Here is a 24,657-nt window from a genome sequence, read left to right as displayed (position 1 = left end):
CTTTTGGTTCTTTTTGTTTAAAACAAAACAAAAAACAAAAAAAAACAAAGCAGGCTACTGTGTTATTCTCGGCTTCTTTTCCTGTGGCTAGATGGTGGTATTTGGAGTAGCCATAAGAGTTTGGAAAGCTCTGGAAAGGACTAAGTGACCACTGCCAGAGTGTATGCATTTTTAAAATATGTAAATTGCAAAGGGAGAAAGCTTCATTCTTTCTAATGACCCCCTGGATGGTAATCTGGCTTTTCAAATCTCTAGGAAAACAGATTGGATATGGCACAATTAATGTTTCAGCACTTGGAGGCTTTTCTCGAAAATATTTTAATGGGCTTTTAATTTATTGCAGCTCTTGATTAGCAGGTTCGAGGCAGGGTTACTGCTGCCTTCCTGGCCAGGGCACTCTTGGGGCTGCAGGGAAGTGGAACACAACAAAGGCTGCCTAGAGCTCTGAGAGGTCAGAGTCCCTGTGACTCCCGGAGGACAAGGTACTGGCCCTCAGATCCTTGGCATGCCTGCTCACATGCAGATCTCTGGGAAGCCTGGTTTCTTTCTGGGCTGTGGAAGGTGGAATCTGCATTTCTAGCCTGGCCTGCTTTTGATCCACGTGGCTTCAATACATGTAAGGCAAACTTGGGTAGGAAGCCCATATGGTATTGCCAGCTTTTATATGTTTTAATGTTTGAGACCTGTACATGGTTTGGTTAATGCATTTATTCGTTTACTTACACATTAACTCTATCATTTTGGCTCTCCTTCTTTTTTTTTTTTTTAACCGGAGAACTTTTCTTCTGGAATCATTTTCTTGGTCCTGAAATAAATCTTTCATAATGTCTTCCATAACAAAGAGGTGATAAACTTCTTTTTGTCTCAACAGCTCTTATTTCACATACATTTTTGAAAGATAGTTTGTCTGGGTATACAATTCTAGGTAGACAGCTTTTGCCTGTGGGCTGTGTTCTGGATAATTTATTTGGATATCTGTCTTCCTTTACCACAGTTGCTGTATTTTTCATTTCTAGAGCTCGGAGCAGTTAAGTATTTTAGTTAGAGAGTGGCATGAAGAAAGAATCCAGGCTTACCTTGTCTATGGGGTTCTTAACAAAACACATAGGAAAATAAAACATGCTCCACAAACATACTGGGGGTTGGTCCTTTATTTTTGGATATGTCTGGACACTACTATATTGCAAGTCAAGTGAGACAGCACTAGGGAGAAAGGTCCCAGAGCATTGCATGATCAGTTTATCTGTCAGCTAGCCCTTGCTCCAGTTCCTTACGCAAAGGACCTCTCCCAGGCCGCCTTCTTGCTGGCTGTGCCCTGCTGGCATTTTGCTTACTTACTGCTCTAGCCTTTTAATAGCTTTTCAGACATTGTGGAGTAACTTTTTCTTCCCATCCAGTCTTCCAACTCCTTCCAAAACTTGCTCACGAGAATTCTTCTAGAATTATGTGCCTAGAAGATATCTGCTGAGTCTTTCTTGTTTTATGTTTTCCTCTGTTCACTTGTATCTCTTCTTAAGTGTGTCTGACTTGATCTAGAAACAAAGACCTGTAGCCAGGGGGAACCTCAGCAATCATTTGTGTCAGGAGTTGTGAAGTTTTGTTGTGGTGGTTTGTTTCTTTCTGCTTTTTTTGTTTTTGTTTTTTTTTAATGGAAACTTAAAAATTTAGCTACTGTCGTTGACAAATTCTGGACTTTCACTAAAGTGAAATCTAGCTTTTTGCCTTTGTGGACTGGAAGCTGGAATCCCTGGGCGGAGAGGTTGGGGGGCCGCTGTGTCAGCATTTGTCCAGTATAGTTTAGTGTTCTTCCCTGAGAAAGGAGACATTTTCTAGCTTACCACCTTCCTCATCTATTTCTGCCGCCTTGTACCTAACCTTCTTCCCCACTGCCATCTTTCCCTGCAGGAGAAAGGCTTGTATTTAGAAAGGTTAAGTGTCTTCTACACAGTTTCACAGCCAAAACTCACTTGAGCGAGGATGAGTCAGCAAGGGTGGATACAGCACAAGATCGGCCCTTAGAATGTTTGCATTAGTGTAGTGGCTGGAAAGACTGGGATTTCTAACAAGAGCAACTTTTAGAGACTCAAGCCACTAAAACTCTCTCGGTCTTAGTGTTCTTATCTGAACATTATGTTTGCACTAATAGAATCTACTGGGAACTCGTATGGGTGAACTAACTGTTGAAAATCCCCGAAATAGCATCTTAGGCAGTTTCAGTAAACGGCAATTGCACATTTAGAGGTTGTTGATAATTTAATTGGTTTTTGATTCATTGGTTGAAATGAATCCTTCAAAAGATTGTAGTAGGAGAGAGCCTGCTATGAGCCAATCCTTATCCTGAAATTTGGCGGGCACATGATAAACAAAGCAGAGTTTCTTTATCTCATGGGGCCGTTGTCTAATGGGGAAGATGTAAGTAAACACGGGAGAAGTTCCAGAGCTCCTAGGGACGCAGTAAGTGGGGACTAAGGTTAAGTAGGTGGGCAGGCAGTACAGAACTTTACCAGTGGCTTCTGTCCCTAGGATCCCAGAGCCCATTGAAGTAGATCAACCCTAAGGCAGGAAATGTTTAAACAAGAGCATCTGCTAGCTTCACACTGGTCACCGTGAAGGATTGGGTCTGTGGTGTGCAGCCATATTGAGGAAGGAGACAATGATCAAATTTTGCAGTGGAATGAAGTGTGAATTTTATCACAAGAATGGAGGAGCACTGCAGCCTGTTTCTTTTTGTTATGTGTCATAGACTTCATCTTGGAAATGCATCTTGGGTCTCAAGACTGTATGAGAGTTGGAGAATGGGGTTTGCCATTTGGACTCAAAATATGCCTCCTGTTAGGCAGAAATAGCCTCCCCTGGTAGTTTGCTAGAAATACAGAATCTCAGGCCCACCCCAGAATCAGTCTCTGGAAGAATGGCCCCAGGATCTGTAATCTGAAAAGCTCAAGTGTTGCTTCTACACACTGAAGCTTAAGAAACACTGATCTAGAATGCACTTGGGAAGATTTCCAGAGGAGTTGGAGCTGTACTCCCTGGAGAGGAATGGAAGCTTTGTGGGGGCATCCAAGGGGTGACATCAGCTACTAAATAACAGCTTACCAGCACTGGGCATAGTGTGCCATGGTGAGAGTTATCCTAAGTACTTGGAAAACCACCCACAGCTCATTCTTGGTATTGATGAATGGCAGTTCTGCCTAAAACAAATGCATGGTCTTTTAATCAGGCAACTTAAAGGAGACGCTTATAGATAGTTGCGGTCATTTAGAATAAGTATGCTTTATAAGGCAAAGGAGCATGGGCATAGGTGGGACTTTGTGAGCTTTGGTTAATGCCTGACCTTACAGGTAAAGTGATTAGAACCTTGAGATGCTAACTGGCTCTCCTTTGGCCACACTCCTAAATGGTAACAATACTGAGTCCAGAATTCAGACTTCATAATTTCAAACCCTGGTGTCACTCCAGTGGACTATCTGCATGGATACGTATGGTCCTTCTAGAATTCATAACCATTTTTAGAATGCAGTAGAATAATTTTGGAGAAAAATCACAGTCTTCCTCATTTTATTATTGCTATTATTAAAATGATCTTAATGGATAGACACATCGATGATTAATTAAATACATGAAGAAATGATTTTAAGCCATGAGTACTTACCATACCTGTTTCAGCCTCTAAAAGAGATAGTTGCTTTATAAGAAAGGGTGTGTTTATCTGTAAGATTTAACACAGCTTCTTATCTGAGCTCTTTGTAATAAGTCATGTTACATTTGAAATACTAAAAGATTTTTAAGTCTTTAGTACAAATAACACCCTATCAGCAACTGTATAGAAGTCATTTGTAAGGGCTAGGAATGTAGCTCAGTGGTAGAGTACTTGTTTAGCACGCATACAGCCCTGAGTTCAAGCCTGAACACCACTAAATAAGTAAATAAAATTTTAAAAAAGTAAATTAATGCCAAATATTTATTTATTTATTTTTAAAAGAAGCCATTGGTAAGTGTATCTGAAAAGACTTATTTCCGGTGCTTTCTTGATAGCAGCTGGTGGATGTACTGACACCCCCTTGTTGGAACGGTGTTTCCCCTACCTTTTGAGTCTATGTCTGTCTTACTGTTTTCAAGTTTAAGGAAGTGGTGGTTTATATCTTAGTTATGTGTAAAAAATATTTTTGTGTGTTACAGTGGCCCAGAAGCTTCTGCTGACAATTCCAGTTTCCAAACAAGACATTTTGGCAATGGTGAGGGCTTCGATCCCTTCTCTGATTTGTTGTCAGCCATGAACGGATGGATGTGATGTCTGCTAGCCAAAAGGGTGAGTGAAAGTGGGTGATTATTCACCTGAAATCCCAAGACAAACAGTCCATCAGGACGATTGCCCACTGTGGATGTGAGATTCTCACTTTGGAAGGAGGGGGGACACAGTCGGCTGTTGTTTTTATGGTATAACCTTTTCAGATAATTCCTATAGTGATCTGAGGGTTTATAAAGGGACACTGGAAAAGTTGTTTTTTTAAAAGAAGTTTTAATCACATACTGATAGACTGTCTAAATTATGGACCACATGTCAGAAACGAGTAAGTTCTTTTTTGGTCTTCTCACAACTTGAGAATGTGAGCCACCTTGAAGTAGGCCATACTTACTTCATCTTGAATCCTAGGGGAAACGTCGGTCAGATGTTCAGAGTGTCCCATCCCACACCTTCCACAGGATGGGGCTCTTGAGAAAGTCACAGGGTTGGAAACTTTGGACTTCAAAGATTTTATGAAAGTCTGCTGGGTATTTTTTTCTATCACAGTTTATGTCATCAGATTATTCATTGAACTTTTTCAGGGACATATTTTTTTGTTTGTTTGTTTTTTCTTTAAGGACATGATCTTTTCCTGTTCTGTGTATTTTGTCATTTGCTACTGTCCGTTTATCATGTTCCTCAGAAATGAAGGACTTCCTTGTGAAACAGCAATTGATAGAGTCCAGATGTTTTGGGTGAAAACTCTGACATCATTCAGTGGTAGCTTTGTCATAGAATGAGATCAGTTTGGGAGGGGGAACCACTTATTTTTAGGTTTTATATTGGATGGTATTTGGTGGCGAGAGTCATGGCGTAAACGCATGTGTCTGAGTGGAGTTGGTCTTCAAAAACACATTCTGTGCCATGCAGGAGGCTTGGTGAAGCTATAACATCACATATGAAGAACCTCTTATTTCCATGACGTGTAGAAAACTACTCTCTCTCCTCCGATTTCCTATATTTAAAAAAAATCATGAAGCTTAGAGAATCCTGTTATGTCAGTACTAATGAAGTCCTAGAAGCTGGCTGTATAAAGCTTCTTGGTTTACAAATGGGATTGCTGAAGCTCAAGTATTCTGTGGGATGATCCAGTCCCTGGGTTTAGGCCACATGGACCTATTGTTTGTTCCTCAGTTAGTGCTTCTTACCAGTTTATCTCATTTACAGATATTAAAACATTCAGCTCATTTAGCTCAGTGAACCTCTTCTGACGACATGTCTCTGGAAGACACTATTATGTATGCATTCAGATAATTCGGCTACAGTTTTCAAGATTTTATCACTTCTGGTCATTTTGACAAACCCCTCCCATTTTGATTTACAAAATAACATTAGGAGCTGGGCACTGGTGGCTCTGCCTGTAATTCTAGCTACTCAGGAGGCTGAGACTGAGGATCACGGTTCAAAGCCAGCCTGGGCAGGAAAGTCCGTGAGACTCCTATCTCCAATAAACTACTCAGAAAACTGTAAGTGGCGCTGTGGCTCAAGTGGTAGAGTGCTCACCTTGAGCTGAAGAGCTGAGGGACAGCGCCTAAACCCAGAGTTCAGGCCTCATGACCGACCCAAAAAAAAAAAAAAAAGAACATTAGGGAAGTCACTAACCCCAATACTAGAGACTAGGTGGCCCTCAAAGAGCCTCTCTACTTTCAAATGCACTTCCACATGGGCCATTTTGATGTTGAGCTAGTTGTACTTTTCATTCTCTTCTGTCAGAACTAGATATGGAGATAAAAATCAAGTCTTTTCTTCTTTCATACAGTAGTCTTCATTTTATTGGCAAGAAATAAGGCAAATGATAAGCAATAAAGTGTGGGGCAAGGCTGTCTGCATTGAAGAGAAGTGTTGTGAGGTGTGTGAGAGACCTTAGATCACTTTTCTGCGTGGTCTCAGGCATGTACTGATTCTCTTACCTGTGGGGTTCTTCTGAGGGTTTCCAATGCTTTATTTCAGTGATAGACTTTCATGGATTGTCTGCAGATCCAGGTAAAAGCCTTATTCTTAACTCATACATGCATGAGAATTCATAGTAATGTTGGCATTCTGAAGGTATTGAAATAACACCCAACCCAGGCTCTGGGTTACATGACATCTCTGTCTTCAGTACTATAAGTCTGACTCAGTCTCATTGTCATAAAGTTGATATATGAAATTGAACAAAACCACATGAATGGGTTGATTGAATACTAGGTTCATTTTACTCATTAATTTCAGTTGGCTAAGGCCCACTTTTGGAAAAAAACAGTCTCAGGAACTATAATGAAAATATTTCTTTTGAGAAAACATACGATTAGGCCTAGTTTAATACCATTTTGCTTGTTTTTTTTTTTCCCTGTAGATAAAGAAGTGCTTTGTATTTTTTAGACTGTCATGAACCTCTTTACTGTTTTTAGTAGGAAGTAGAGGTAATCCAAATACTGTGAAGTAGAGCAGGTATTCTGACTTTTTAGCCTCCCGTGATTTTTTTCTCAAGGTACATCATCTAAAATGTGCCCAGAGGACTCATTCTTCCCCTCTATGATAGTTTACCTAATCTACGTACTGCACGTCTGAGAACTAGTCAGTGCTTTCAGTGTCAAAACTCATTCATAGCCCTGTGCTTTTTGGAACTGTACAATTTAGTGAGAAATCAAAAGACCCACCAATTAATTGTGCTAGCTGATAATTTGGAGTCTTTAGGTTTGAAACTGTCTCTGATTCTGAGTGAAACGTTTCATGGAAAGTGTCCTCATGGTAGGGCAGGCCGGAGTTATAAGGGCAGGCAGCTAGAACAACACATCTCCCTTAGACACAGGACAATGAATCTATGAGATAAAAGGTTTGCACAAATAGATCATTACAGTAAAAATTTTAAGGTCAGAAAATGGGTAATGTTCTCGATTTATGTTGGTAATAATCATGCTTGCATACTAAATTAACTTGAGGGCAGAAAAGCGAAAAGAGAGGTCTGAGGGTGTGTTGTGGTTCTCTAATGCCACCATCTACCCAGCAGGCATCAGAGTTGCCTGTTTCTCTGGCCTGATGCTTTTGCTGATGTTTGTACCTACGTGATGCACATCACGAGACTCCAAGAGTGAAGAGTGGTTAAGTCTGCTGCATATTTAATAGGCTGTTAGCCACAGTGTTATTAATAAATGTGATAATAACCGTCTGCATTTGCATAGAGCGTTCCTGAGAAGATTGACTGGGGATGGCAAACTTACTGGCTTGTTTGTCAGGCTCTGCTTTGGTGTTGTTATGGCTCACCAGTGCATTTCTTTTAATGGTGGAACTGGAGTGACAGTGAATGCATCATGTGACATGGTTGTGTCTGATTTGCTCACATTGTTGTCCCTTGATTGCCTACAATTTCTCTTTGGATCTTTCTCATAATCACATTTTTAGCTTTTGACTTACTATGAAGAAGTAGAAGCATGGGAGAATAAAAGAATCATCCTTCTAACTTGAGATGTGGTAAGGGGTTACTTTATTTTTGTTGGTCATGGGGCTCGAACTCTGGGCCTGAGCGCTGTCCCTCAGCTCTTCAGCTCAAGGCTAGCACTCTACCACTTGAGCTACAGTGCCACTTCTGGTTTTCTGGTGATTTTTATTGGAGATAAGAATTTCACGGACTTTCCTGCCTGGGCTGGCTTTGAACCGTGATCCTCAGATCTCAGCCTCCTGAGTAGCTAGGATTACAGGTGTGAGCCACCAGCACCTGGCAGGGGCTACTTTTTGTCTGGGATTTCTTTGCTTTTTTAATGAAACTTGAGATGTTGATATCTATTTTTTGCGGGAGAGCAGAGAGATCATTTTGGCCTCAAGATTGTAGCCATGAGAGTCTAAGCGAGGGTGGCTATAAATGGCAGGGACTCTGGGACAGGAATGCTGGTTGACAGACTCCCCTTTGAGCTGCAGCCTGTCATTAGGCCAAGCCACTTGGCTGTGTTTGAACTTTCAGTCCCTGAAATTTTGACTCTGAAAAGTAATTTTAACAATTTAATAAACTACATAATATGTTTTATAAGCTGAGGCGAATGATCTTAAGTATTTTGGTCTCTTTCATAACACAATGAACCTAATATTGGTAAAAATACAGATCTTCACTCACACCATAAAGAGAGGCTAGATTTAATAAGCAGTTATGAGCGTTGGCAGCTGCCTATCAGATTGTATAACTTGGGCTCCAGCATGTGGAGATAGTGTCAACTTACATTTTATCTCCCAAGTATTTTCAAGGCGTTTATTTTGCCTCGCTCTTCAGTTCCTAACCTCATACAAACAATATCATTGGCTGAATATTTTCCTCATAGCTAATTGGCCTAGGGGGCAATGGTAGAAGCCATTGTCTGGACTGATGGAGGTCAGAAATTAACACGTTTGTGTGGAGATAATGGAGTATATTAGTAAAGCAGTCATTCCAGGTAGTGAAAGAGTGCCCATTCTTTCCTGTGTATCCATGAATGATGAGGAAGGAACTTCTAGGCCCTGCCTTACATCCTGGTCTCTCACAGTGGAAGCAAACCAGTCCCTAAGTCAAACCAGACTATTAACATTTTTCAGACACAATTGTAAGACAGATGAATGGGTTATTCCACTTGTCAATTAAAAATGAAAGCCCACCAATTGCTATTGTAAGATTAAATTCCAATTAGAAGATTGCATTTAATTCAGAAGCTATAACATTGTTTTAATGAATTCTGTTGTGGGTGACAGTTTAGGTGAGATAAATTTATATGGTGTAGGTAGATGTAAATTTATTGGATGGTGTTAAACATGTTACTTCATATATATTAGCTGTGAAATTTATTTCTTCTCTAGTTATGTCCCCAAGGAGGTAGAGTTAGAGGGAAAAACATATCTTTAAAGAAAGAAGCCCTTCTGTCCTTTCCAGTGCTTGCTCTAAACCTACTTTTTCTGAGTTTTATTTTTATTTTTAAAAAAACCTGTTAAATTTCTGCATTAGCTGAATTTATGATTCTTAGTGTGTGCTATTTGTAAAATGGAATATAGGCTTTATGATATAGGAAATTAGTCTAGGACGGAGACTGTGATCCAACTCTGTAATAAAGGTAATCTGCATTTAGATTGCAGATATTTTCCAACCCTCCCTAAGCCTCTTCTGGGATTATGCACACATTTTTCTAGACATTTCAGTTGACTATATACTTCTCATGTAACGAGCAGGCTTTTTTTTTTTTTCACATGACACCTATTCAAACCTCTGCCTAAATCAAGGATAGCAAACATTCTTGACATACAATTTCCTCACTTCCTCTTCCTCTGCCCATTTCTGTGTCCTGACAGACATCATTAATTGATCACAATTGCTCTTCTACTGAGTGTCAATGTGGCCTCAGACTCATTCCCCCTTAATTAGGAAACTTTTTAGGTTCACCATTTATTTGATTATGGAATGGTAAAATGTATAAGGAAAATGTTTTTGAAGCAGTCTTTTTAGTTCATCTTTGCATGAACTAAAACCAGATATAGGGCATATATCTGGTACACAGTTGGTGAACAGTCCTTGTTTGTTGTTTTAGTGAAATGGTCTTAAGTAGGAACAATTTTGGCAATAATCTGGTAGCACCATGATTAGTGCTTTGTTTCGTTTTCTTTTGTGGTATTGGGGGTAGACCTCAGGGCGTTGTGCATGTTGACAAGTGTTCTACCATTGAGCGACAACTCAATCCCTTTTTTTTTCTTTTTTCTTTTTTTTTTGTTGGTCGTGGAGTCTGAACTCTGGGCCTGGGCATTGTCCCTCAGCTCTTCAGCTCAAGGCTACCACTTGAGCCACAGTGTCATTTCTGGCTTTTTCTGTTTATGTGATACTGAGGAATCGAACCCAGGACCTGATGCATGCGAGGCAAGCACTCTACCACTGAGCCACCTTCCCAGCCCAACCCTTCTGTTTTTTGAGACAATGTCTTACTGTGTAGCTGTGCTGACTTTACACATAGGATCCTATATCTCTGTCTCCTGATTGCTGGGATTGCAGGCATGCATTAAGAAGCCCAGCAAGGGTTTTAACCACATATATGTAATTTGTTGCATTGTTTAACTTTTACCCTTTTCTAGTTTAGGTTTTGAGTGTGTGAAACATGACAGTGTTGTGTTATTTTGCTTTTTCAGTTTCTATAACTTTGGAAAATATAAAGAGACTTTTTCTCACCCTTTTTTTACCTGTGTATGAACACAGGCTGTAACATAGCAAGGAAGTGGTGGTGTGAGAACCAGGCCTAGACTTTCACTCTGCCAGCGAAGTGTCTTTCTCCCAGGGAGGGGTACCCCTCATGTGCCAGGTGCTGGCCGGTGCAGGGTAAATTTCCTACACTTTCCTTTTGCATATTAATCTTGCATTTTATCAATACTCTGAAGCATGCTGTACTAGGGAGGAAGGCATTCAACTATTATATTTCATACGTTATCTTCCGTGATGTAAAATTCTAGGAACTTAGACTACATTACGTGTTGTTTTTCTGTTAACTTGGTTCAAGTGGGGCGCAGAGGCTAAGAGAAGGAACTTTTCACTTTGTCTGTAGGCAGGCTGCCAGCAGCCATTGAGAATTGCCATCCTTTGAATTCCTTCTTAAAGAAAAATGAGCAATTAGCATGTGTAGGCTATCACTCAGTTAATGCACATTTTAATTTCCTCTGAGGGTGCTATTATTTATTTGTGTTGGTCAACCAGAATTCTGGCAAGTGATTACAGGTGAAGGTATGGGCCATTGACCAGGTAACGCTTGTTTGTTAGGTGATATGGTTGACCTCAGTATAGCATGGCAAAATTAACAGGCTCTGGCCAGGTCCTCTTCTGATCTGGGCTCGTTCCACAGAATGCTGTGCATCTTCTTCTAAGTGACTAGAACAGGCTCATGAGATGGAATCTTTTTGTATGCCTCCTGTGGTATATGAGATTTTAGTCATGCTTATAACAATCATAGCAGACATTTATTGGGTTGCACTAGCTTAAGTATCACAGTGGTTATCATTTCATCTTAGCAGCACCTCTGTGTTGAAGATAGTATTATTCTGGATTTATTGTTGAGGTAGAAGCTCAGTGCTGAAGCCCCCCGTTCACAGTCCTCCCCTGTTGAACAGCATGAGAAGTCGGTTTCACCCCATGTAGGGTCAGCTTCAAAGCTCTCTCATCCATTTTCTCATCTTCAAGTCCTTTTGTTTGATTCTGCCAGGAAGATTTTATAGTTGATATTTGTCATGATGAAGGAATTTGAATCCAACTCATTTAAAACTGAAGCCTAATATATATATAACTTTGTGTGTGTGTGTGTGGGGGGAGGGTAGGAATGGAGCTTGAATTCATAGTCTTGTGTTTGCTAGGCAGGTTTTATAGCACTTTGGTGTAAGGTCCCAGTCTTTTTTGCTTTTATTTATAATTTTCAGATAGGATCTTCTACTTTTTCCTAGTCTGGCCTCAAGCTATGACACTACTATACTACCTCCATCTTCTGAGTAGCTGGGATTATGGGTGTGTGCCACCATGCCCGACTTCCACGATTTCTTTTAAAAAATATTTGTCTTTTATTCTCCTCTCCATCTACTGTCCTCCCATGATCCTGCCACCAGACTCAGTGTGAATGGACTCTGGTCCCCTTTTGAAGTGTAGATACTCCTGGTGCTGACTGCCCCAACTATTGCTTTTCCTCCTTGATCTCAGGAAGAGAGTCACACAGCGACAGCAGCTCAGCTGTGCAAGAAATGAAGACCTTAATGCGGAGGCCTGGTGACCAGTGGAGGCAAGGCAGCCTTGTTCCTTTGCTTGGTCATTTGGTCTCCTTGTCCTTGGGCTAGCCATCTGTCCTTTTGGACAGAATTTCACCAGAAAGTGTACTCTTCAGTTTTACTGTTGGTTTGTTTACTGTTAGCATCAGATACATTTTGGCATTATTATTTTTTTAAATTTAATTTAATTTTATTTGTGAACATACTGTACAGAGGAGTTACAATTACATGGGCAGGATAATGCGTACATTTCTTACCAAGCATTGCAGCCTCCTCCTTTGTTTACCCTTCACATCCCTTCCCAGCCTCCCCCCCTCCCCCACATTTTGGCATTATTAAGGGAACTTTTTTCTCTTTGCATTTTAAAAACCTACATATTTGAATCCTGAAAAATAAAATGATGTCATTTGTGTTTTTTTTTTCTTTTTACATTATATTCAGAGAAGAAGAAAAGTCAGAATGCAGATCATGAAAGTTCTAGAATCTGGCTCATGGCTTGAAGGAGCTCCTTTATACACTTGTCTGTACTTTTTTTTTTTTTTAAAGAATACTTTCCTCCTCTTTTATCCTTAAAGAGGTGTGTGTGCTGGGGAGGGGCCCGACGGGAGGAGGGTGATCTAGCACATTCTGTAGTCTAGTGCCTCTGCCAACCCCAGCTGTTGGTATAATTGCATTCAGAGGAGTCCCAGGGCAAAAAGGGGTCTCACCTGATCATCCCAGCCTTGAGCTTACTTTCTGGACCGCATAGTCACACATAGCTTAACTCGACTAACTTGGGAGATGATGGTAGCTGACATAGTACAGTATATATAACAGGTCATGGGGCTTATAATACATGGATTAGAGATTTTCCCTCTAATTCTCCTGTGGGCAGTACTCCAGGGAAGGGGAGGAGACCCCAGCCTAGCAACCTTCAGATGGGAGGAAATTGATTCCTTCTATGGTCCCAAGTCCTCAGGATTGTGTTTTTCCTTGGGGTGATGATCTGTGGACTGCTTAAGAAGGGTTTTGCATACAGACGTAGGCCTGCAGCCAGCTTAGCAAAGTACAGGTCTCACTAATATTCTAACTCTAGCCATCTGAGCCTCTCCTTCTAGTCTTAGTTTCCTCATCTGCCATTGGCAGTGAGAATTCCACCACCATGGTTGGACTGGTACATGTGTGAAAATACCCTCTTGACACCAGCACACCAGGAAGCAGCAGCGAATGCTCCAGGTGGCACTGTTTGGTGAATAAAGTTTAAAAGCTGAGAAAGCCTCAGAAATGCTGTTGGCAATATTTTTTAAAAAATACACTTAAGAAATCAGTATTAGAGTTTTTACATAGATGTTTGAAAAGAGAATTCTGTCATCACAGTGTACCAGAGTTGACAAGTGTAAATATGCAGTTAGACGGTTTCAAGGAACGTGTATTATTTACTGATCAATGCAGTGTCTCCTTTGGAGCCATTACACTCAGTCATTTCCTGTCAATCTCTCTGCACTGTTATAATCAGTCTATGGATATGCATATTAAAGTAGAAGAAAGTTATTGTGCATGTGTGGTGGCAGCTTTTTAATTAATAATGTTGCCGCTTTAAAAAAGTTATCAGGCTAGTTGACTCTTATGGTGGCTAATAAATAGTCTGCAGAATTGTATGGGAAATGAGGAGAACTAAAACTCCTCAGGCTCATGGAAAATGAGGCCCATTGGGTGGGCCTCTGTGCCAGATGACACTGGCCCTGTTATTAAAGGAGGAGCTTTTTATCTGGTCCTCTTACTAGGTACAGAGGGCTTCCTTATGTTCCTTTTTTTTTTCCTACTATTACTTTATGTTTTTAAAAAGGCATAATGGAAGAAAAGTTTGTGCATATACATGCATTTGGGAGACTAATCTGAGATGTCTGCCTGCATCAAGGATGGGCAAACTTTTGCTAGAACCCGGCAGACAGGAAGTAGTGTTAGACTAGGAAGCCACCTGGTCAGTTACAGCTGTTTGCCTCCTTACTCTGGTTCAAAGCAGCCTGGAGACCTTATGTAAATGAGTGGGCGTGGCTGTGTTCCAGTCACATAGTACAGACTTTGGGATTTGAACTTCATAGGATTTTTACTATTACTGTGCAGTAGTAGCATTTGCATTTTCCTTTTTCCTTTAAGAGTAAAAGGTTTTTTTGTTTGGTTTGGTTTTGGTGTTTAGAAGGCAATGTGGCTTTGGACAGCTATGGGCTCATAGTCAGCCAGTCCCTCATTTTCTGGAATAGAGTATTAAACTGAGTTGAGGATGGGGGGGGGTAGGGGTGTAGTTCTCTTTCTTTTCCCTTGATCCCTTGCTCCTTACTTTCTGATGAGACCTTCTGTAGGATTTGTCAATTAAGGGTGAGTCCCCACTCCTTCATGGAACGCAAGAGATGTAAGTAGTTAGAAGTAAGGTTGGGTTGAAAGATAAAGAGAAAACAAATCATACAAGAGAAGTGGATTTAGGACACTAAGGTCAGATCTCTGTTCTCTTCAAAACCAATGCTTACAGCGCTGTGTACTGCACCAGCACCTTTAAGACAAATTTCCTAGGAGATGCAAAAAAAAAAAAAGTTGTTATTGTTGTTTTTTAAGATAGTTATTTATTTTAAATATATTCATTACAAAACGTGTCAAAAATAGAATTAGCACATTAAGTCTGATTTCTCATACACTCTTGCTTAAATGGAGCGTTTAATAAACATTTCTGAGATTTAAAGAAAAAATGGAATTATTGTTCGTGTAGTGTGGTTTTTGGGTACAGCCACGCTGTTGAGGTTAGAAATGGAAAATTTTCTGCTCCGTGTCCCTGAACGTACCTTGAGGCCAGAGTTGCAGGAAGAGAGGTGTTAATACGTGTCCATTGAGAGAGATCAGAAATGAGGCTGGGCATTCTGGATGCAGTTTTACCCCCCACATACAGGGGATATCTTAATGTTTTAATAGAAATGGATGGGGGAGTCCCAGCAGGAGAAACAGGGAGGGGTACATGTGGGGACCAGGCATTTTCAGAACATGGATGCCTGAGGAGAAAGGAATGTCCTGGTGGCTGAGGGGATGGCTGGACGCCTGGCCAAGAAAGAGAAATAGAAAGAATAGGATAATCAAGAGGAATATTTTCTTTCCTATTCTTTTCTTTCTTCCCTTCCTCCTCTCTACTCCTCCCCTCCCTTTTCTTTCCCTTTTCTCCTTTCATGATTTTTTTTTGAGGTTGTATTTTATTTTTAATATCTTTATTATCTTTAGTTATACAAAGGAGTTAGTTGCCATTCAACAAAGCAGTTTATGAATACAATGCGTCTTGATCATCTGCACGTGGTATAAACTCAGAGCCTTATACACCCTACCACTTGAGCCATGCTCCTAGTACTCTTTGCCTTCATTTATTTTTCAGATAGAATCTCATGTTTTTGTCTGGAGTTGTCCTCAGATACAGAGAATCTGTATCTGCCTAGGATCCCAGTTACGTCCCACCACACCAGGTTTGTTTTTGAGATAGGGACTTGCTAATTTTATTTGCCCAAGGTGGTCTACCTCCTGAGCAGTTGGGATTAAAGGTTTGTATGACCATACCTAACCCCAGGCATATATCTTTTTCCAGTATTGTGATAAAGCTGACTTGGATATACTGGGAAGTTTCTGATTGGTAACAAGCCAGAATGTGTGAATCAAGGTATTGTTACTCCAGTTGGAGAATAAACACCCAGAAAAGATGCTCATCTCTGAAGCAAATGCCGAAATTAGAATGGTAGGAAGGAGAGTACACAAAGATAGATGTGCGTGGAGAGCTTTGCACATGGCTTATCTGCTTTTGTTTTTTAATGAAAAACAAATATATTCTGGGATCCGAGGCTAAGATGAAAGTCTAGATTAATAAGTAATCAATAGCTAAGTGTGGTGATTAAGAACACAGGATATTAGTCAGACAACTTGGTTTTAAATCCTGGTCCTGTCAATTAATAACAGTATAATCTTGAGGGGAGGGGGTGCAGAGATCTCTCTGAAACTCAGTTCCTTCAGTTGTATAATGTTTATTACTAGCATATAACACAGGAAATTGTAGAATTCAAAAGAGAAGCAGAAAGAAAAGCATTACATATAGTAAATTACCAGTAAACAACAGCTACCTATTTGTCCTATTAGTCCTAAAGAAAAAAATATATATTCTCTTGGGTATTCAGGATGTCAGGATGTGAGCTTTATATGTATATTTCTATATTTTATTTTCTTGATATACATCATTTACATTCACATATTTCTCTTTTTTTCTTAATATATTTTTATTGTAAAGATGCTGTACAGAAGGGTTACAGTTACATGAGTGAAGTAATGACTCAATGTCCTATTGAGCATTGTTACCCCCTCCTTTTTTTTCCCCCTACCATCCCTCCCCTCCCCACCTCCCCAACTCCTCCCCCGCCCAAAGTTGTAAAGTTCGTTTTCAACATACTGTCTTGAACATCTCATTGTTACAATGATTCATCCTGTATCCTTATTTCAGCATTTTGTGATTTCCCTTCCCCTCCCCAAATTGGAAAAATGTATATACAAGATGCAGGACACTGTAATCAAATAGAGTGACGACAGGGGTTGTACCATGGGGAAAGAACATACAAAGAAACAAAAAAAATTCCATAGTACATTAAAAAGAACAACAAGAAAGATAAAATTTCTTGTAAAATATTTCTTTTTTTTTTATTGTGAAAATACCGTACAGAGGGGTTACAATTACATGGGCAAGGTAATGAGTACATTTCTTATCAAGCATTGTTGCCTTCTCCTTTGTTTCCCCTTCCCATCCCATCCCTTCCCATCTCCCACCCTCCACCTCTCACCCCCCCAACTTGTAAAATATCTCTTAACAGTCTGTATTCAAGGGATGATTGTAGTTTACTGTCCAACCCCATGTGTTTTGTATGTGATATTGTGTGTGTTGTGACTCAGGGCATTTGAATAACTCGACTGTATTTGAATAACTCTGGGGTTGGTGAACTTGAATCTTCAAGGAAACCTAGTATACCTTTGGACTAACCCTCAGGGCTTGGAAGTTCTTTTTTACATTGGATCCAGATCTCCAAATCATAGACTTCCAACCTGATCATTTGCTTTGGTGCCTTGAGAGTCTATAAAAAACATTTCTTCTGCCTAGCAACTTGTCAGAGATTTGAGAGTACTTTCCTAGACCCTTCCTGAGCCTTCTCTGGACTTACAACTCCTTCTTTGGTAGACCATCCCCTCTCCTGTTCCATTTTTGTGTCCTGTGGCAATCCTGGCAATATCCCACAGCCCCAGTCCCTTGAGAGGAATATTTTGGTGTATGTACCACATTTCTATAGAATTTTCGTGAAGGTGCCTTTTTCTTTATCATTTGGAAGTGAAATGTTTTGACTTTTCCTTAAACCACTTCCTAAATTTCAAATCTGGGAAGCTGGCACTTAGAGAGACTGGTGATAAAGAATGGCAAATTCTCATCCAGAACCCAAGCTTGCTGGAGCAGACTTGTCTCTGTCTTGGGCCAGGTCCTCATACCTGAAGCCATAGTTTGGCACATACCAGCCACTGTGTTCCCGCCTCTGCAGTGGCTGTCAGTCATTCCGTCCGTCCTCACTTTTGTGAGCCTCTTACTATATTTCTCCCTATTTTGGGGTAACAGAATTTGACATTTAGGAGACTTGGTTTAGAAAAGCTTATAGGGAGGATGTTTAGATATACACGATCAGGATTATGCATTCATAAACCGTATCCTTATACTATCTGATGTCTGTCTTCTGCCTAAGAAATGATGGAGTTTTCTGGTCTCCTTCACTTTCTCCTTTGTTTCCTGCATTTAAATTGTGAACTAACATATCAATTATTCCCCTCCTCTCTCGGGATAATCTACTCTTATTTCACTGAAAGAATGAAAACCTCAATGTGGTAGAGTTCCCCCAACCCCCCACCCCTGCCTCCGACATTAAGGTAATACACTTCATGTTCTTTTCTCCTTTCCAGAGGGCCTTTCCTTCCTCTTCCTTTTGCTCCTCCCAGTAAGATTCCCAGACAGGAAGCCAATCACAATGTTATCGGCAATAAAAAAAAGAAATTTCAAAATCCATCCGTGGGCATGGAGATCTGGAAGGATGGCTGGGTGCCGCCTATGAGTCTTAACACATTTCCTGAACATGGAGCTTTTACCATGGCAACAGCCATGTCACATGACACACTGGTGACACATGTAAGGTGCTGCCACAGCTCATCCCAGGTTGCACGCCTGTGAGTCATTGTTTCCACTGACACAGTGACTACTGTAACTTGCAGTTGGAAGGGTCCCTGGTTTTCAGTGCCATTAATGCAGGCTGACGCCCATGGCTCATGGAGGGCTCAGGAAGACACGAGTAAACAAATAGTGTGTGCTGCAAACATTGCCTTCATTAGCTTTGCAGAGAAATACTTGTTCATCAGTCAACCTTCCTGTCTGTTACACCCTCTTGTTCTTTTTATATTTTTTCCCCTTTTGAAAGCATATTTTGTTGTTAACACCTTAGAAGCTTGAAGCATGGTTTTTATTTCTAATCCTGGTTGTGCCCATTTCCACTTGGCAAACTCCACAGGAGAGTTCACGGTAGCCCCTTTTCCATGTTTATTTATATTTTTCACATGGAGATTTACTGATGGATGCATGATTCTGGGAATACACTTTTCTCCTTATGAGATATATGGAATGCACCAATCAGAACGTGGTATTATAGGTCCATTGCTCACATATAGGGGTTTGAAGGTGATATGTTTTCAACAGAGTATTTTAGCAGTCCAAGATGGGTAATATTTTAGCATATTTAATTTGTGAGTGATGCAGTGAATGATTAAAAGAGTAGATATGGAATCTGGAAGACGTTAGAAAGATGTCAAGGACAGACAGATTTTGATTTGTAGCCTAATGAAATATTTTGCCAACTTTTAATGATTTTTTTTCTTGAGAGGAGAACTTTAATCATTTGCTTGTGTTTCTGGCATGGTGAGGTTATTCCTGTTTCTGTTCCATCGTGAATCCAAAGTGAAAATGGGGTAATTTTTAATTAGCAAAATTATAAAACCATTTGCAGCCAAATGTTTCTTGTCTTGTATAAACTGTGATGTTTCACATTTTACTTTAATCAGTTTAGGAAATTTCATCCTGAAAATCTATTTCAGTTGCTGCTTTATGTATAGATACAGATTCTCAATATTAGAAATTACTTTGTAATATTCTCTCCTAGCTTCACTTGAAAATGTGGTTTTTGAGGCACATGCACTGCTAGTTTCTGTTGTAGAGGTTTTGTGGTTACCTTAGTTGGAGATAACACTAAAAGTCTCTCCTGCCTTGTGATTGTAAGACTAAATATCATCCTAGAGGCTTAGAAGCAATTCCTGAGCCTTAGGCCCAGAAGTGTTTCAGTTCAGGTTACACAAGTCGTTGTTGGGATCAAAATGTTACACTTTTACTTTATATTATACATATGAGAACGGAGAATGCTTTAAAAAATGTGTGTGTGTGTGTGTGTGTGTGTGTGTGTGTGTGTTAAGAAATGAGAACTATGAGCCAAGACATGGCAGCCTACACATCTATTCCCAGACTTTTTCGTTTTACTGTGCTTGAGTTACAGTTGCTTGTGAGGTTTTCACATGTTCTGTGCGCTCATTAGATCCATACTTGGAAATGAAAGAATTCTATGGAAATGAGAAGAGATTAAGTGTTCAGAATTTGAGGATCTGACGCCTTGCCTGAGACCCTTCCAGTTCCTTAAACCTTTACATTTGCTAGGTGGCTGGGAGGGAGAACAAAATTTTGTGCTCTTTCTCTTGGATCCTCTTGAGGGCGCTGTGTCACACCCTCGTATTGCACCGTTGTTGCCAAAGGAAGATGGTAGAACCCAGCCAGAGAAAACTGTATCCATGACTCCAGCTCAAGGCTATACAAAGACCCTCATCTTTAGACATTTTTTTCTTGGAACCCCAAATGCCTGTCTTACCAAGCACAACAGGGAGAATGAGATGTGTCAATAATATCCTTCAGATAGTAATTTTCTAGGGTTTAGAGTTCCTGGGATGTGTCATAGACCACCGTAGAATCACTGTTGATGGAATTATGAATAAGGACAGGAACCTTAATTTTAAACAAATGCACTGAAAAATCTGATTAACAGGTGAGTGGTAGTTTTGTCTAGAATTTGAGGAGGCATTTGTAGTTTTAGAGATGAAAACTATTTGTATTTCCTATCTAGATCTGGTAGAGACCTTGCGTGTAGAAATAAATATGGCCAGCTTTGATAATATTGACGGTTCTCTGAAAGAGAATCATACATGTTTCTTTAGCACAGTTCCTACAGAATGGCACTTTTCTGTGCCCTTTTCCATGTCCAGTGCTAGTTCCCTGGGCCCACACAGATCGGTCGTCCTGGCTTGGAACCCTGCAATCAATGACTTTACATACTAGATGTCAGAGAGCATTGTATAGCAGCATTGGATGAAACACATCATTAATAGTAGATTTATCTATTGCTTTTAAAAAATTGTTTTAATATGGCTAGTGGAAATGTTTAAGTTACATATACGGCTTACTTTATAATTCTGTTGGGTAAAATAGAGTTGGTTCTTTTTGGTTGTTGTTATCTTTATTTTTGATATTACTGGGATTTGAACTCAGAATTTTGTACTTGCCAGGCAGGTTCTCTGTCACTTGAATTGTACCTTCAGATCTTTTTATGTCAGCTATTTCCCGTGTAAAGTTTTATGCTCCCACCTCCTCCCTCTCCTCCCCAAGGCCTTGCTTCTACAATGATCTTTCCATCTAAAGCCTCTTGCATAGCTGGAATCACAGGCACACACCATCATGCCCAAGTACTGGTTGAGCTTGGGGTCTTGATGACATTTTGCTCTGGGTGGCCTTAAGTTAGGATCTTCCTGATCTCTGCCTCTTAAGCAGATGGTATTACGGGTGTGAATTGCTGTGCTATGCTATAAATGCAGCAAATGAGAAACATTCCCTTGTGGATTGTCATCTGATTATGGACAAACAATTTCCAGTCATTTCTCTTTTATGTACAACATGCATAGTTGAAGAATAGTGATGTCAGTCATTGAATTATCACCAAATCTATTTTTCAAAAGCTGTCTGCTGTGTTGTTATTTGGCCCTGTGCATCACAAACTGGGTTTGCATCACATCATTATTATTACATTGGAATAATAAACTCTTCCCTTCTATCCATGAAGAGACATTTTTTTCCTTTGAATAGGAAAAGACATTTTATAGTTGAGCACTGGTGTCTTATATCTGTAATTGTAGGTACACAGGAGGCTGAGATCTGAGGAATGCAGGTAGGAAAGTATGTGAGACTCTTATCTCCAGTTAACCATCAGAAAACCATAAGGGGCTCTGTGGCTTAAAGTAGTAGAGCACTAGCCTTGAGCAAAAGAGCTGAGGAACAGCACCCAGGACCCAAGTTCAAGCCCAGGACTGGAAGAGAAAAAAGAAAAAGGAGAAAAGGCTTTTTTATATGGCCAGATATCTGCGATGTTTATTTATTTAATTTTAACCCAGAGCTTCATAAATGGTAGGCAAGTGCTATATTCCGCAGCCCTACTGTTAAGATTTTTTTTCATGTTTGCAATGACACTTCTTGCATATTAGGTCTTCTTTGATGTGGGCTTCCAGATGGCTCCTTCCACATGTTAACATTTACCCTCCTCTCCCCGTCCCCTTGCCATTAAGATGTGTTTTGGTACAAATGTTAAGGATGAAACATAGTTTCTATACTAATCATTACCTTTAAATGAAAAAAAAAAAGAAGAAGCAGCAGCCTAACTGCTCCCTCCGTGAAGTTTGACTCTCTTAGCTGCTGAGAGATGAGGAAGGGGCTTCCGCTTGCCAGGGTAGGACGCATGGAGATAGCTCGGAGGAGAGATGATGGAAGGTTTGCAGTGGGGCATGAGGATGTCTGAGATGGATATGGCCCTGCGAGGGCCAGGTGGAATAGGAGTTGCAGTAGGGAGCTTGGAGGAGGTTAGAGGATGCCCGCCAGCGGAAGGCATGGACAGACAATATAAGGACTTCCCATTTGGAGCCTGCCTGGGGGAGGTGGTGGCAGTTTGCTTACAGAGAAGGGTGGGAGACTCCCAGAGGAACAGTGTTGGTCCAGATTGGTCTGGAGCTGTAGATGGTTGACCAACTTCCCGCAATTTGGAGATGATGGTGAGAATTCTATCTAGAAATACCCAGGTGACAGTCAACAGTTAATCTCTGTTTAAAAAAAACCTCTTGATCACATTTATTAGGAGTAGTAACAATCGGTGGTCTTCTAGGTCTTTTATGGCTAATTAAATATGGTAAAGGATTGTTATTTTATTATAAATAGGCTATACTTAAGCAGTAAAGGGAAAAATAATTCTCTCACTATTATGGGACAGCAACAACAAACATACCTGAGAATTTTACCATATTTATTTCACGTAAATACATGATTTTAATTGTGTGTTTATTACTTTGTAGCCTGCTTTCTTTTCTTACCATAACAACTATTTCTTACTATCATTCTGACTGAGTACAGATGATCCATTCGCTGTTTGGGTATTTACTAGGTGCCTGCTCCATGCTGGTGCCTACTCCTTGCCAGGACTTGCTTCATGTCTTTGAGATGATATTTTCCCCTTGTGTAGGGCTTGCTAATTGATGACTGTGTTTCTCCCATCAGAGCACCACCCCTGTTCGAGACATAACAGTTCTTGTGTGTGCTATATCTTGCAGGGTACTTGACATTCAGGTGTGTACCCAGTTGTTATGACAAACAGTTCTTGATACCATCTCCACCCTGCCCTTCCCCCCGCCCCTTGCCCACTTCCAGTTGAGTATCACTGGCTTCCATTGTAGTTTTGTTAACTGTTTTTCTCTTTAGGACTTTTTTAGGTAGATTTCCTTCAGTTCTTTTTCTTTCTTCTGTGTGCTCAGGGGGGAAGTGTGTGACAGCGATGTATCAGTTGTGTTTCTGACCACCATGTCTTGTAGAACACTGGTGATATTCCATGTGGTTACTCGAGAACACTCTAATCATAGATTTAGGATTAATAACTTGGCAATATTTGGGGGGAAACTATATCACATAAAGGGAGACACAGCTGAATGAATGTCCTTTTCGGTTTTGTTGGTTTCTTTCTTTCATATCTCTTCTGTCCACTGATCCCAAAGAAGCACATTAAGGATATTGTATTGGATAGGATTTGAAGTCTCATAATTGGGTTTGGAGGCATGGCTCAGGTGGTAGAGCTCCAGCCAGTGAGCAAAAGCATCAGATACTGAGTTGGAGTCCCAGACTCCATTAACGATGAGAACAGAAATGAAGTCTTGTAATACAGAATTTCACATCAAAGTCTAACTAGCTGTGTATTTTCAGGGGAGTTATTCACATGGTTTTCTGCGTGATGGCAGAGTTGCTCTGTTACCTCAAACAGGGATAAACACAGGCTGTGTGTTCATAGTTTGAATCATTTGTTAGCTGTCCAACCCTTTTTATAACTTATTTTCCTGTTGTAAGCCTTAATTTCCCCATCTGAGAAATGGGATTTCTTAATGGTACTTGGGTTTGAACTCAGGCCTTTGTGCTTGCTGTAGCGTTTGAATCATTCCATCACCTTTTGGCTTTAGTTCATTTTTTTTTTCAGGAACGGTCTCATGTCTTTACCATGCCCTTGAACCTACCATCCTCTGACCTCAATCTCAGAGAAACTGGGATTGTAGGTATGAACCACCACATCCAGCTGCTCTAGATTCACCTTATTTTCTTACATGAGGAATAATTGAGGTAGCCAGTTCACCAGGACAGTGCCACCATATAAATGTAGTTGGATCATCGGTACTGCTTGGTAATGCTTATCCCAGGGTAAGCAGGATTGTATAGTCAGGTCCTCTGTATTGTCTCATTTTGTGCCTTTCTGCTATGTTTATCCTTGGGGGTTATGGCAATTAAAATGAGTGCGACAGTATTCTTGTGTGCTCTTCTTGGTTTGTTCTCAGAACTTGGGCTCCCAGGTGGAGTATGAGTTGGTTTCAGATAAAAATGGGAAAAAATAGGAAAAAGTTTTGCCTCAAGTTGAATCGATAACCTTTTCTGCATTGGAATAGCATGTGTTAAGTGGAACCAGTACCCAAAATATTATTTGGAAAGCATCGCTTTAAATGTGCCATCAAGAAAGAAGGGGAGCCATTTGGTTTCATGTGTTTTTCCAAGTTTGCCAAACCCTCTTGGGCCAACTGCTTTGCATGGTTTGGGTGGCTGTTTCTCGAGAATGAGCAGTTCTGCATCTTCTGTCTTGAAAAGCCTAAGTCATTATTCCCTGTAAAGAGCAATGGACCATTCTCAAATGGAGAAATTCAGATAATCAGAGTAGAATGATTTCGGCTACATGCAAAATCCTGACAAAAAGGTATGCTCTCCACCAAATAGGTATTTCATACTTATGACTCCTCCCCCGACCAAAAAACATGACTCTCATGGCAATGAAGCACATAATACCTAATGAAAAACAATAAAACCTACATTCTAGCATGTACTTTTGGTGACTCACTGGCTTCTTAATAAAATGTAGCTGTAATTACAGTGGTGCGTCTTCTATCATTAGGCCAACTGTGGGGAGAAGTAAAGGAAAACC

General features: G+C 40.4%; 1 protein-coding gene across 4 annotated transcripts in view; it reads left to right on the top strand.

Moving 5' to 3' along the window:
- Positions 1-24,657, top strand: part of Foxp1 (forkhead box P1) — a 645,990-nt gene that overhangs the window by 130,052 nt on the left and 491,281 nt on the right. For all 4 annotated transcript variants that reach the window (XM_070018961.1, XM_070018960.1, XM_070018954.1 and 1 more), the window contains exon 2: positions 4,180-4,309. The gene's annotated coding sequence lies outside the window, so the exon portion shown is untranslated. The remainder of the gene's footprint in view (positions 1-4,179; positions 4,310-24,657) is intronic.

Source organism: Dipodomys merriami, unplaced genomic scaffold (assembly GCF_024711535.1).
Source record: "Dipodomys merriami isolate MVZ:Mamm:240054 unplaced genomic scaffold, mDipMer1.0.p SCAF_13, whole genome shotgun sequence".
In the NCBI taxonomy this organism is placed as follows: domain Eukaryota; kingdom Metazoa; phylum Chordata; class Mammalia; order Rodentia; family Heteromyidae; genus Dipodomys; species Dipodomys merriami.
Note: the sequence above shows the minus strand (reverse complement) of the source record. Positions and strands in the feature narration are given on the sequence as shown.